At 40.4% G+C, this 13,917-nt stretch overlaps 1 pseudogene; it reads left to right on the plus strand.

Moving 5' to 3' along the window:
• Positions 1–13,917, plus strand: part of LOC141917605 (poly(A) RNA polymerase GLD2-like) — a 99,230-nt pseudogene that overhangs the window by 66,553 nt on the left and 18,760 nt on the right.

Here is a 13,917-nt window from a genome sequence, read left to right on the forward strand (position 1 = left end):
CAATTCTGGAAGAAGTATTGATGCACAGTTGTAACTAATTTATGTAATTGCCTGTTGTCTTGCTTCTAATCACAGTATTATTTGGAGAAAAGCTATAAATATTTAGTAATGTTACTTATCTTAGTGCTGATAGATAGCAATTAGAAAAACGTAGGGGGTGCCTTCCAAACTTCAAGAATAGGTAGCATCTAAATGACTTTTGAATAATGGACCGCAATTGCAGGGGCGGGGGGAAGTGGATTTCTCTTTGGGAAACCTGTTAGTGAAATCTTATTACTCTTTTAGATTGCAGTGCCTTCTTGGGGACAATACTCTAAGGATTTGTAAAATAAGATGTCATTCACAATAGACTATGTAGAACACACTTTTTTTTTTGGGGGGGGGGGGGCAGGCATGATGACTTGATACGAGTGAAATAGTTAACTTAGGTGCCTAGTGAAGAAAATATTAAATGTTGACAGTACCAGCACACATAGGAGAAGCAGGTCAATTCACAGTTCTTATAAATTGTTGTTTAGACTCCCTTCAGATGAAGAATTCACTGGGGCAGTTCTTGACTTAAAAGCGAAAGCCTTCTACTTCAGAGAAGTTTTTGTGCCATCCTTTGAATTATAAAAGATCCTGTCACTTATTAATATCAATGACTGTGTCCCCCTAGTTCTCAGACTTGTGATATATTCTTTGATGTTACTCCTTATATTGCTGTTCTGAACAATCCTGCAATGGTAAAAGGAAAAAACCATAAATTTTAATGCAGGCTTCAAAATGTCTTCACTGGCAGGTGTGCATACCCAGACTTCAACAGCTCATTTGAGGAGAGACTTGATATATCCATCTCAGAATGGGCATCTGATATACAATAGCAATAAGACATTAAATACTGATGTTTGCATAAGTGGTCTAGAACTTAGTCTGAGTATGCCTAGGAAGAAGCACAGTGATAAAATAATTGTGTTTTCAGGGACCAGAAAGGGAGCATTTAAATAAATTATCACCCCCTTTTTTCAAGAGATTGTGTTCTGTGACAGAGTTTTAGACAAAATCAAGTTTGTTTGCCAGTAACAGAAAGACATAGCGGTCATGTGGGAGTGATCCCTGAAGGGTTTTGTTTATGCCATTGCTCATTTCTGATGCTTTCCAAATTCTCTGTTATCTTGCAAGTGCCTTTGGTCAGCTTTATTTAATCAAAATGTTCTGTGGAAGGTGAGGCAGGACAAAACACTGCTGATGTTACTGCTCCTGTCAGACTGTTTTAGTTGTGGTATGTAGACCTCTTAGATCATCTCTTCATAATTTTAATATTGCTATGGGCATGAATTCCTATACCTAGCCATCTATCCTTGTGTCTGTGTATGGGTGTTCTGTGGATAGAACTGATAAACAAAAGTTGTTTGAAAAAATTCCCTGATTCAAAATGAAAACGTTTTTCCATATGTGTCTTTCCATTTGGGTTTAGTTCACTTACAATTTGTATCTCAACTATGCTAAGGTTCAGTACTTCTGAAACAAGGGAGTTGCCCAGTTATTTTGATTAAAGCTTATTTAGGCAACTATAATTGCTGTCATCCAAAATTTCAAAATAGCTTGTGGGTTGTTGGGGTTGTTTTTGAGGGGGAGTGGGGGTGTCCCCTAAGCTAGATTTCAGAAGGTAATAGATTCAGATTCATTTTCTCTGCCTCTGGGGAGATGATCTTAGCAGTATGCTTCAGTGGTGTCCTGTTGGCACTCCCATGGGTTTGTGGAGTCAGGCTTACATGCTCAGAAATGTCTGTTCATTGTCAGCTCCCAATTGGCTATTAAGTTCTTTTTTTTTTTTTAATAGATCTCAATTTGTTGTTTAAGAGATTTCCTACCTTCTACTGTCTTCAGAAGTCAGCTGCCACTTAATCAACAAAGTACATATATTTAAAGAAAAAGTATACAGAAATTGTAATTCTTTTGAGATATTACTTCAATTTGAACCAGAATTCTAGATTTGCAGCCTTAAAAGGGTTAGCATGAGTGCCTGTATGCTGCTGCTGTGTACAACCAAGTGTAAGATTTGTCTGTACCAAGCTTCTTTAAGAACTGAAATTTCATTCAAACAGTATTCTGTATTTTATTGCATGTGCTTTTTAACAACCTAAAAGGTATGAAGCTGCTTCTGATGATTATTTTTAGGTTTTGTGCTGTCCAGTTAATACATATGCTATCCTGTGATGTTACTAGTTTAGTTCCTTCTTTCTTTCCGCTGTAGAAGAAAGATTGCAGCAAGTTCTCAACAAGTGTGTGAGCTGTCATTAAACACATTCCTTGCTTCACACAAGAGAACAGAAAAAAACATAATTTGGGCTGGACATGAAAGCTAACTAAATATATGTGCTGAGATTGAAGAGAAGCAAGGGGGGGGGGGAAGATATTTAAAACTAAGCTCTTGGGCTGGTTTTGTGAAAGAGTTAAAGGGCTAAAAAAAGAAAATTTTTATAAGGAGGAGACTTGTGGCATAGGTAATGTTCTAGAGCTTTTCTAGCCTTTTCCCAGAACACTGCAGTTTAGGAACTTGGGAGAAGTTTTTTCTAGCTGTGCCTCTCCTAACATCTTCCTCTTTGTTCCTGCACTCTGTGGTGTCCCTGTACATTCCAAAATAAGGGCTATAAGAATAGTGTGATTCTCTGCTTATTACACCTTAATTCCCATGACTGATAAACTGGAAAGTGGTCTGAAGAAAAGTCTTTTAGGTAAATCATCAGAACTTTAAGTGGCATCTCTCTCATCCTTTATATACAGCTAACTGTGATTTTTAGATTAGTGTTTCATTCTGGGAGGTTTGGGAAATGTATTCAAAACTTATCTAAACTCCAGCTTATTTCAGTTTCAGGCTTGCAAAAGGTAACAAGTGTGAGCAAGGAATTTGAGCCCATCAGATTTAAAGTCTTATAGTGGAGGCTTTTCTGTGTTGCCATTCTGCATGTAGAATACTGAAATTAAGATACGTTATTTTTTTAATAGTCTAGTCGCAGAGCAAAGTAGGAAAAAACTTCTGATATTTATTCACTGTCTTTATGGGATGTGTTAGTCTTAAAGGTATTGTGTTTCTTCTAGAGTAGAGAGATGTAAGGATAGTAGTAATATGTCTTCTGTTTCAAAGATTAGCAGAGTACATGTAACTTGCACGTATTTGTTTGGATACCTGCACATATCTATTTTTTACAACACTGTAAAACACCCCCAGAACTGTATGCTCAAGGCAACATCTTTTAGAAATGTGAATTTGGGGTGATAACTGTTAATAACGTATTAAAGAGAGTGTAATCCAAACCACTGAGAGTAAACCTCAAACTGATTACTCTCTTTAGATTCATCCAGTCTAGGCAGGATTCATTTGAACAGCAACTTAGCAGTACTGGGTTGACCAGTGTTTACCAGTTGAATAAATAACAAAGAGCTCATTTTCTCTTAGTTATACAAAGAGGTGCTGTAGTGGTGAGACTAGGATATCAGAATGGAATCCACATAACCGTTGTCTAGTGGGGAACGTGCAACAGCTAGGACAAGCAAGGAAACTTGAATTCAAATTAATGACCTTGAAGGACTTCACAGGTAGGTGAGAACATAAAGTACTTCATGGTGGTATAGACATAAATCTTTCCTTTCCAAACATTGCATGGAAAGAAAAACATTCTGTTTAAAAAAGGACCCTTCATTTTCTGTGTATTCCTACATGGCTAGGGTTAAGATATTCTTCAACCTTTTTCTTCTCTCTGTCTCACTCATGGTAACATTGTAAATGAGGTAAAACAGTCAGAGGGCTCTAATAAAAGTGACTTGAAACACTGTTTCTCAAGCTTGACATGCCTCCCTGGGGAATTCTTTACAACTATACAGTTATCTCTCAACTTCCTGCCATAGACACAAGTTAACTTATTAACTATACTTCTCTTTGCTTTACTTCATCATGCTTATGATAAAACTTAATGAGTTTAGAATGGCATCACATAAGTGTTCAGAATGTCTTATTTACCTAGAAGAGTGTTCACACACAAATATTCCTCTCAGCTGAAAATGTAGTCAGATAAAATTTAAAAAAACAAAAAAAACCACCCAAAAAACACCAAACAAAAACCACCCAAGAACCTAATTCATATTGCTCCCATTCAAACTGGTTTAGAGTAGATACTCCTAGTATCATGTGATTATTAAGTTTATTATATGATGTGAGCAATATACATTAGTTATTCATGGCCTACTGCCAATTTATTATATACTTCTTATGTTTTATTCTGTGTTCTATTAAAGCTACATAGTTCTCTAAGGCTTGTATACAGTCCTCATTCAGTTTATAAAATATTCTTTAACATGGGTGGAAGAAAACATTTCTGTTTAGTCACAGACATGGTTTTGCAAAAAGATGGTTTGCAAGAAAAGTGAGGGAATTCTAAACATCAATAATGCATCCTGTGCTGGGTTGTACCCTCCTAGATTCTTCATGACTCTGGATTCAGACTTCTGTGTCACCTAATTTCTCTTTTTATAGTAGAACCCTATCAATGAGACCAGGCTAATGTGCAGGATGCCAAAGATCTTTTTGTCATATACCATATTTGGGATTAATATTTTGTATAATTGCTTACTCTTTTATTCTGCAAAAGAAGAGAGAGATTTAAGCTGTTTAATCTGAAATTCTGAATGAATGGGTTATATTATCTATTAAATAGTGTTTAGTCTTTGATTATGTTCTTCTTCACTACAGCTGAAATGGTATCTGTGACTCTATCATAGACATGCCTAAAACTGTGGAGCGGCTATGTGGAATTTGCATGTTTCTTGGTGTAGCCCCTCTGGTCATAGCATAAGGGTCAGAGAGTCAGTTTACTAAGGCATTTATTCAATCTGTATGTATTTCAGAATTCCACATCCTGTGTTTGTGACTGTCATGTATACCAGGGAAGAAACAATTATGCTTATGTACAGTAGAGATTCTGCTAACAGTGTCATTGGGGTGAGCCAAGAAAGAGGGTACCAGCAGCAAGTCACTGCCTTCTAACATCCTCTTAGCTCTGTTTCACCCTTGGGAAACAATCAGGACTTTGTTGGTCTGGATTTTTTTTTCTTTGCCAACTAATTTGGCACGAGTACCCATCAAGTGTTGGGATGCACTTGCAGACAAGGATGTATTTGGAAGTGGATTGTCACTAGAACGAGTCCAGTTAATTTCTCAAGAGCCCTTCAGAAATTGTCATAGTGAGGAAAGTTGAATTACTGTGGTATGCAGATAGATACCCACAGTTGTCTTCCATAGGCTATGTGTTGGGTATCTTTGTCTTAAATTTGGTAGTGAAAGGAAAGAAAGCAGACAGTCTACATGCTTTATAGCTTCACATTCAGAATGCTCTGGGATGTTGGAAGAGGGATGCTTGGATGTGTCTGCAGGTATAGCTAGAAAGAGGGGACGCTTGTGTAAATTGTACTATGCATGTTCGGTGAATGTGGATTACAGTTTTGTAAGAGTCTTCCTTTAAAATTAGTAAATTAATAAGATTATTTTTTTATTCTTTTAATGCCAGTCTGTGTGTTGCTTAGGATCATACAATGCATTCAAATTCAGATAAAGGATTATCTCAGGTCAAATCTGTCCAAATGTGCATATCCATAAAACATTTTCAAAAGTCTCAAAAAAAAGTAAAATTTGTTTTAAATGAATATTGCACAGTAGGGTTTTAACAAACCTGAAGTTGTCATCTGAATGCAATAGACCTGACACTGTTTAATTAAGGTTGCTATCCGAACTGATGGAAAAATCTCCCCCCAAAAAGTGAAGATCAGCTTTTATTTAAGGTTATTTTTAATGTAATCTGCACTAATCCTAGCTTTGTCATACTTATTTATGCTAATTTGAGGTTAATTTATGGAAACAAGGGGAAAATGTATAGCATTAGATATGGTCAAATTCAAGGGGTCCTATATTTTGCAACATAAGAAATTACTAAAGCTGTGCTTTTTGCCCAAATTCATATCGTGTAACCTATGGACTCTGCTTTTCTTTGTCTTTTCCATTACTTTCTTGGGTATATTTCTCATTCAGGATTATGGGCAACTACTAAATATAGCCTGAGATATTGTGGAGAACAGGGAAATTGCAGATAATATGACTGATGCAGCAGTTTTGGGGAGCTAAGTGCAAAGATGCATTTAGTGTCACTGTATGAGTCTGGTAGAGCTTAGTATGTTTGGGTTTAGATGGTCTGGCATTGAGCCTGTGTGTCTATACTGTGTGGATAATCATCTGAGGTACAGTCCTTTGTGTATTTATTGCATGTCCTATCGTCATTAAAGCAAAAGGCAAATAAAGCTTATCCCATCTTTGATGGAAAGTGGTGTCCTGTTTTCAGTAGTAATTCAATAGGCAATGTCTGTCTTGGTATGTACTTCAGTCAAAGAAACAGTTCTTGAAATTTTAAGCATAATCAGCGTGTACTGATGATAGTTATGTTAATATTTTTTGATCAGTAAAATGCATAACTTCAACTGCAAGCAGTCTAGACATGATTAACAAGTATGCAGCTGATCACATGCCCCTCGCTACAATGTAGTGCAGGGCTTAAGTATCTGGTCATCCTCGATGGGTCTGTTCTTGCTCCCTTCTTTTTGAACCTTAATTATTCAGGATTTCTATTACAAGTACTGTTCAGTGAAAGCATTGTAGAACTGCATTCCTTATGTTCAAATTTCCTGAATATACTTCCCGCTGAAAAATCTTCCACTTTTTTCTCTAATATTTAGTGCTTTTTTCCACTTTCTTTCCTAGATTGTATTTTTGCTGCAGTTGCTAAAAGTTACTTAGTTTAGCACAACCCTTTTGAGAATATTTTTGCTACATTTAATAAGCTACTATTTGCTATAGATCAGTCAGTTTGACTCTAGGATCTATTTTTAAGATCAGCATCTTACATGAAACTTAATTGCATATTTTTTTCCCTTTCAGCAAGCTACATTGAACAACCCCAGCTGATTAGAGCAAAAGTACCAGTCGTGAAGTTCAGGGATAAAGTCAGGCAAGTATTCTGTTCAACATAATTTCTTAGACTCTGACACAGGGAAGTATCTATGTATGTACTGTCCATATGAGTAGTTCCACTGAAGTTATGCTTTATTTGTGTTGTACTATAGTTGGATTGCAAATTTGTACAGCTAGTGTGTAGTGGTGGTCAGTTTGCTTCCTCAATGGCCTGAGACACCTCTTGTCATTGAGATGCTGTTTAGTTTCTGTGATGTGCATTAATACCAGTACATCATGTATTTCTGTGGGTGACTCATGCATAGTGGATTCTAGTTAACAGATGGTTCTTGACAGGAAAACAACAGTGGGAAGAAAATTGTTATGAAAGATAATTTTGCTTTCAGTGCAAACATATTGACTATTGAGATAAGCTACTAATTCACAGCTTTTACACTATACAAACAACAGTAAAACAAACTTTAGTTTCCTGTGTTGACATTGTTTTCTTGATTAAAATTTTTTGTTCATTTTAGCAGAATTCTGCTGTCTTCTAGGGAAGTATTCTGTGTTTAACGAAGTGTAGTATTGGATGTTCTATTCACAGTGTTATCTACTAATTCTATGGCTTTTTTTTGGAAGGGGAAAGTAATTGGAGAGAAGTGGATGTGTTGTATATTACTGTATTCATTGTATCTTCATTATAAAGACATGAAAATAAATGATCAAGAGGGATGTACTAAGACAGAACAATGTATTTCTTATCGTGTGTGATAAAAGTATGCCATGGAGGAAAAAATCGTGCAAAACACTCAAATTGGTTGGGACTGAGTAATGTTCAAATCTTCCTATATTTATGGGCTTACATTTTGTAAGAATTATGTGTATCACCTTCATGTAATAACATGGTTTGCCTATTCTTTGTAAATAGAACTTGGAACAACTTTCTTATATCTATCTTATCCTGCCCACACACTTCTAAAATTTATGATATGCTTTTATCATGGCAGAAACTCTGCTGTGATAAAACTGAATCTGTCATGTTTACAATTTGAACTAATAGATGTCATCCACTTAATCTTTTCTTGCCTCTGAGATTATATAATGCTTGTTAGGGTTTGGCTATATACTTCTTTCATTTACACCTAATCCCATATATACTTCTGTATACTTGAATATCTTTGAAAAATTTGAATAATTTTTATCTAATAATTTTCTCCTCTAACAGTACAGAAGGTTGTTTTTCCCATGCTTTCTGAAAGTGTTAAACTTGTCAAGCTAAAATTTGGGTTATATGGCTTAGCTACATATAACAATGCTAGTCTTCATAGATAAGTTAAATGGTAATTCCTGGTAAAAACCTTGAATAAATCATGGAGCTATAGCAAGAATATTTTTTTTCCAATTTAACATCAGAAAATAAACTTTAAAAAGAAACCTTAAGTATGGAAGTGATTATGTCAGAAGATGGAAGTCTTTTGTAGGCATTTATAGTCCATACTATGGTCACTTGCAAAGAAAAAAAAAGTAACAGTCATGATATTCATATACCTTACAGACAGGATTTAAAGAATTCTTTATTTCCTACTAAATCAAAGTATAATCTTGGACTAGAAGCTGCCTATTACATTTTTCAGAGAAAAAACAGTGCTGTTCACCATCTGGTTTTCTATGTTGTTTATTTGGAAGGCAGGGGGAATGACATGACTTTGGGTTGGGGGCTTTTTGTTTGTTTTATTTTTTCTCTTTTCAGTTATCTTTCTCTTATGTACCCTGTCACCTCCATCCATGCTTTCTCTTTTTATTTAAAGCATCTATCTCTTTCTAATCCTTATTGGCCTCTGTCTTTCTTAGGCTCATATATATACATGCACACTCATTCATTTTTTTCACAGAGGTCTTGAAAAGTGGTTTGGATATTCTGTACCCAGGGGACTAAGCTTGTTTTGGCCAAAACCAGAAGCTAAACATGACAAGTTTCCTGTGAAAGCCAATTCTCTTGATGCCTGGTTTCTGGGAGAAGGTGGTAGAATTCAATGCGTGCTATCTCTGCATCTGGATTCTAATGTGTTGTCAGTGGTCCATATTGTAAGGAATTGAAGGAATTAATGCCTCAAACATTCATCGACACAGGAAACCTCAAGGACAAATTGTGGCCTTTGTGATTAGTCTAAGGAATTAATTATCTGCCTAGGGAAGCACAGGGTGTATTGAAGGGTGCATGGCTCTACTCCCTTGCAGTTATATAACCAAACTCCTTAGATAAGCCTCGAAGGGAGGAGACATAGACTGAGTAAAACCATATGTTTGGGTTAAGGCCTGCACCTTAATTTATGACTATAGCCTCGAAGAAGAGCTAAAAGATTGATAAGAGAGAGAAACAACCGACACCAGATGGAGCTAATGACTGGATAATTGCCTAAGAAACAAAAACTGAGGAAAAGGTAAAGGTAGGGGGAGATTGTGACCACCGACTCAATTGGACAAAAGGCTTAATGTACCCCATTCCCCTCCAATGCATGCGCAGAACCCATGCTTCACCTTTTGCCTGTCACTCATGGAAATGAGTTTGTGGAATACCTGCCTCTCTTTGTCTAGTATGCTAATCAGCTGATAAGATGAATTTAAAAGGCAACAGAAAACTTTGCTGTGTGTGTACCCACTACCCAAGATTACCGGACCTGAGACAATGCTGGATCCTCAGATGGTGATCCGGATTTCTTTGACTTTCTCCTTTCTTTTTCTTTTCATTCCTTTCTTTTCTTTCTTATAGATAACAGACCACATTGCTTATTATCCTTTTCAAAGTTTAAGCTGTTTCTAATGCAAGTAAAACATTTTAACTGGTCATTTGGTGTTGTTTCACCTTAATTTAACCTGAGGGGATCACAGAACCTTTACCACTCTCTGGGCTGCCAGTCTGGGTCGTAACACATATATACTTGAAAACTGCCATTTCCTACTTATTTTGTTTTGGTGAAAGGAGAAAGCATTCAGTTCGTGTGTTCTCCTTTTTAATCTTAAAGGGTTTTTAATGCTATAACAGTAAGGGAAGATTCATTCCACGTAAAGACTTATTATCTTTTTTTGTAGTCTTTCCCAGGAAATAATTCAAATGCTGGCTCTGCTACCAGACAAGCCTTTGATTAATTAACAAGATTTCTGTATTACAGAGGATGCAAAAGCTTCCCGTTCTGCTATATTTGATGTGCAGTTGACTCTTTTCCTCTTCTTTAGCACCTTTGCTACAACTCGAGTCCCAACAGTGAAGGGAAGCTGCTACAAGTATACTTGAAATTGCTAATGTACAGGGACCTGTGTCCTGGTTTAACCAGGATAGGGTTAAGTTTCCCCAGCAGTGGGGGGGGAGCTCTAGCCGGGTTATTCAGATACCATGCGGATGTCACATCCTGGCAGGTCACATTTTCCTGGCGCGGGAGCGTGGTGCACTCGTGGTTTTGTACATCGTGCTTCAAACTGCTGTATTTGGTAGCTATTTTGCTCTGTTCATTGCTATCACTGTTACTGTTATTGTTGTTGTTTGTTGTGTTGCTATTGCACTGTTGTATGAAACCTTTCCTTATTTCAGTCTTGGGGCTTTGTATTTCACTCCCTTTGTGGGGGAGGGGAAGCGGCCGCATGGTCTCAGACCCCGGCAGGGACTAAACCATCACAACTTTGGCGCTCCAACGTGAGGCTGGAGAAGACTGAGATAAGGACAAAAGGAGAAGTGTGTTAGAGCAATCTGTTAGGTGTAATTTTTTCTGTTTTTACTTGTATTGTTTGATAAGAAATGTTTGCAATGCTGGGCAATTTGCTTGTGAGGTGGGGCTGGATTAATCCTCATCTCCACTCTGTGCTCCTAGTGCTGGTGTTTGTTCTTGGTGGAAAAAGTATCAAGGGACTTGTTTTGCTCTACTGGTTACTGTCTGCTTATAATGGGCTCGTTTCGCTGCTTGTGGGGGTGAACCGGTACCTGTTTGCTGCCTGGTCTTTTGTTTGGGGTCTCACCCCCTCTATGGGTGAGCCAGGGGAAGAGATCCTCTCGTTTTCTGAGAGTTTCAGCTATCCCTGGAGCACCCAGGCCAGTGTGCTTGCGGCTCTGTGCTTTCTGAATGTCTGCCAGATCTTGTTTTGGGCCATGCGGTACTTCTCCAACAATAGCACCACCCGGAAACCTGCCCCGGGGGCAGATAGTTATAAATGGCAAGGTGTGTGGGAGAAGATGGGCAAGTGCCTGAGTCAGTGGTCACCCCCAACGTTCTGGGATTTTACTCCCGAACAAGTGCAGAGTCCTGATAAACTGGTGGAGTGTTTGGAAAAGGTGTGCTGCCAATCTGACAAACCCCGGGAGACACAAATCCTTGCGATGTGCTGGGGGCTTGCCCATGCCTACCGCATCACCCTTAACACTGATCACTGCCCTCAAGGGGGCGAAAGAGCTGCAGGGTCTGAAAGTGAACCTGCTGGTACAGCAGCTGGGCCAGGGGGACAGGCAGTGCCAGTACCAGTCGCCTCCACCAGCACAGCAGCTGGGCCAGAGGGACAAGCAGTACCAGTATCAGTTGCCCTGATACAGAAAACCAAATATACCAAAAAATCCCCTCGCAGTGCACAGGGTGATAATGAACCAGGACCATCACGAGAGCAGGAGGAAGAGCCGGAGGTAACCATCCGATCTCTATCCCTCAGTGAGTTGTGAGATATGCGGAAGGATTTCAGCCGCATTCCAGGCGAGCAAATTTGCACCTGGCTGCTCCGGTGCTGGGATAGTGGAGCTGCTGGTTTGGAATTGGAGGGGAGAGAGGCCAAGCAGCTGGGACCTTTAGCCAAGCAGGCTGATATTGACAAGGCAATAGGGAAACAGGCTCAAACCCTCAGCCTTTGGAGGCGACTCCTGCTCACTGTGAGGGAGAGGTACCCCTACAAGGATGATGCTCTATGTCGGTTAGGCAAGTGGACCGACATGGAGAAAGGCATCCAAAACCTCAGGGAAATGGCTGTGTTTGACATGATCTATGGTGATCTGAATGATGAGCAGTCACCAACGGATCCAGATCAGGTCCCTTGTACACAGCTGATGTGGCGAAAGTTCCTGCAAAGTGGACCAGAGGCACATTCCAAAGCATTAGCAGTAGCATCCTGGTGGCGAGACACTCAGACAGTGGATGAAGTGACTATGCAGCTCCAGCACTATGAGGGAAGTCTCCCTTCCTCCCAACATGCTTTGGTTTCAGCCGTAGAGGAACTGTCTCAGAGGCTCCAGAAAGTGGAACAGGACATGTCCTATGTTCCACCTGCACGGGCCGATGTCTCAGCTATTAGAAGCAGGCGTTTCCCCACCCAAGAGAAGGGCAGTGGAAGACACACACCACGGGGCACCCTGTGGTTCGTCCTCCGCGACCATGGGGAGAACATGAGGAGGTGGCATGGACAGCCCACTCCCGCCCTAGCTGCACGAGTACAGCAACTGAAAGGGAAGACCACCATGAAAGGGGAGTCTTCCAAGAGAGATGCAGCTCCAGTGTCTAGTCAGAAACCCCCCAGACAGAATAGAATGGCCAACACTATGCTTGACCCTCTTGAGGGGACCAGGAAGTCATTCCTGCAGGAGTCACTCTGAGATCAAGTGAGTGATGGTGAGCAGGATTAGAGGGGCCCTGCCTCCAGCCAGGTGGAGGAAAGGGATAATCGGATTTACTGGAAGGTGTGGATCCGATGGCCTGGCACATCAGAACCACAAGAATATAAGGCCTTGGTAGACACTGGCGCACAGTGCACCTTGATGCCATCAAGCCACAGTGGGGTTGAATCCATCTGCATCTCCGGAGTGACAGGGGGGTCCCAACAGCTGACCCTATTAGAAGCTGAAGTAAGCTTAACTGGGAAGGACTGGCATAAGCACCCCATTGTGACTGGCCCAGATGCCCTGTGCATCCTAGGTATAGACTACCTCAGGAGAGGGTACTTTAAAGACCCAAAAGGGTACCGGTGGGCCTTTGGTATAGCTGCCCTGGAGGAGATTGAGCAATTGACCACCTTACCCGGCCTCTCAGAGGACCCCTCGGTGGTGGGGTCGCTTAAGGTTGAAGAGCAGCGAGTGCCAATTGCCACCAAGACGGTGCACCGGCGGCAGTACTGCACTAACCGAGATTCCCTGGTCCCCATCCATCAGCTGATCCGTTGACTAGAAAGCCAGAAGGTGATCAGCAAGACTCACTCACCTTTCAACAGCCCTATATGGCCAGTGAGAAAACCTAATGGCGAATGGAGACTAACCGTGGACTACCGTGGCCTGAATGAAGTTACGCCAGCGATGAGTGCTGCAGTGCCGGACATGCTAGAGCTCCAGTATGAGCTGGAGTCGAAGGCAGCCAAGTGGTACGCCACGATTGACATCGCTAACGCGTTTTTCTCCATTCCAATAGCACCAGAGTGCAGGCCACAGTTTGCGTTCACTTGGAGGGGTATCCAGTACACCTGGAATCGATTGCCCCAGGGGTCGAAACACAGCTCCACCATTTGCCATAGACTGGTCCATACTGCACTGGAGAAAGGTGGGGCTCCAGAACACCTGCACTTCATTGATGATATCATTGTATGGGGGAACACAGCTGAGGAAGTCTTTGAGAAAGGAAAGAAGGTAATTGAAATCCTCCTGAAGGCTGGTTTTGCCATCAAGCGACAGAAAGTTAAGGGGCCTGGAAGGGAGATTCAGTTCCTAGGAATAAAATGGCAAGATGGGCGTCGCCACGTCCCAATGGAGGTGATAAACAAGATAACAGCCATGGCCCCACCAACCACCGAAAAGGAGACTCAGTCTTTCCTGGGCGCTGTGGGATTCTGGAGGATGCACATCCCAAACTACAGCCTCATTGTGAGCCCTCTCTACCACGTAACCCGCAAGAAGAATGATTTTAAATGGGGCCCTGAGCAACAACAAG

Source organism: Strix aluco, chromosome W (assembly GCF_031877795.1).
Source record: "Strix aluco isolate bStrAlu1 chromosome W, bStrAlu1.hap1, whole genome shotgun sequence".
NCBI classification, from domain to species: Eukaryota; Metazoa; Chordata; class Aves; order Strigiformes; family Strigidae; genus Strix; species Strix aluco.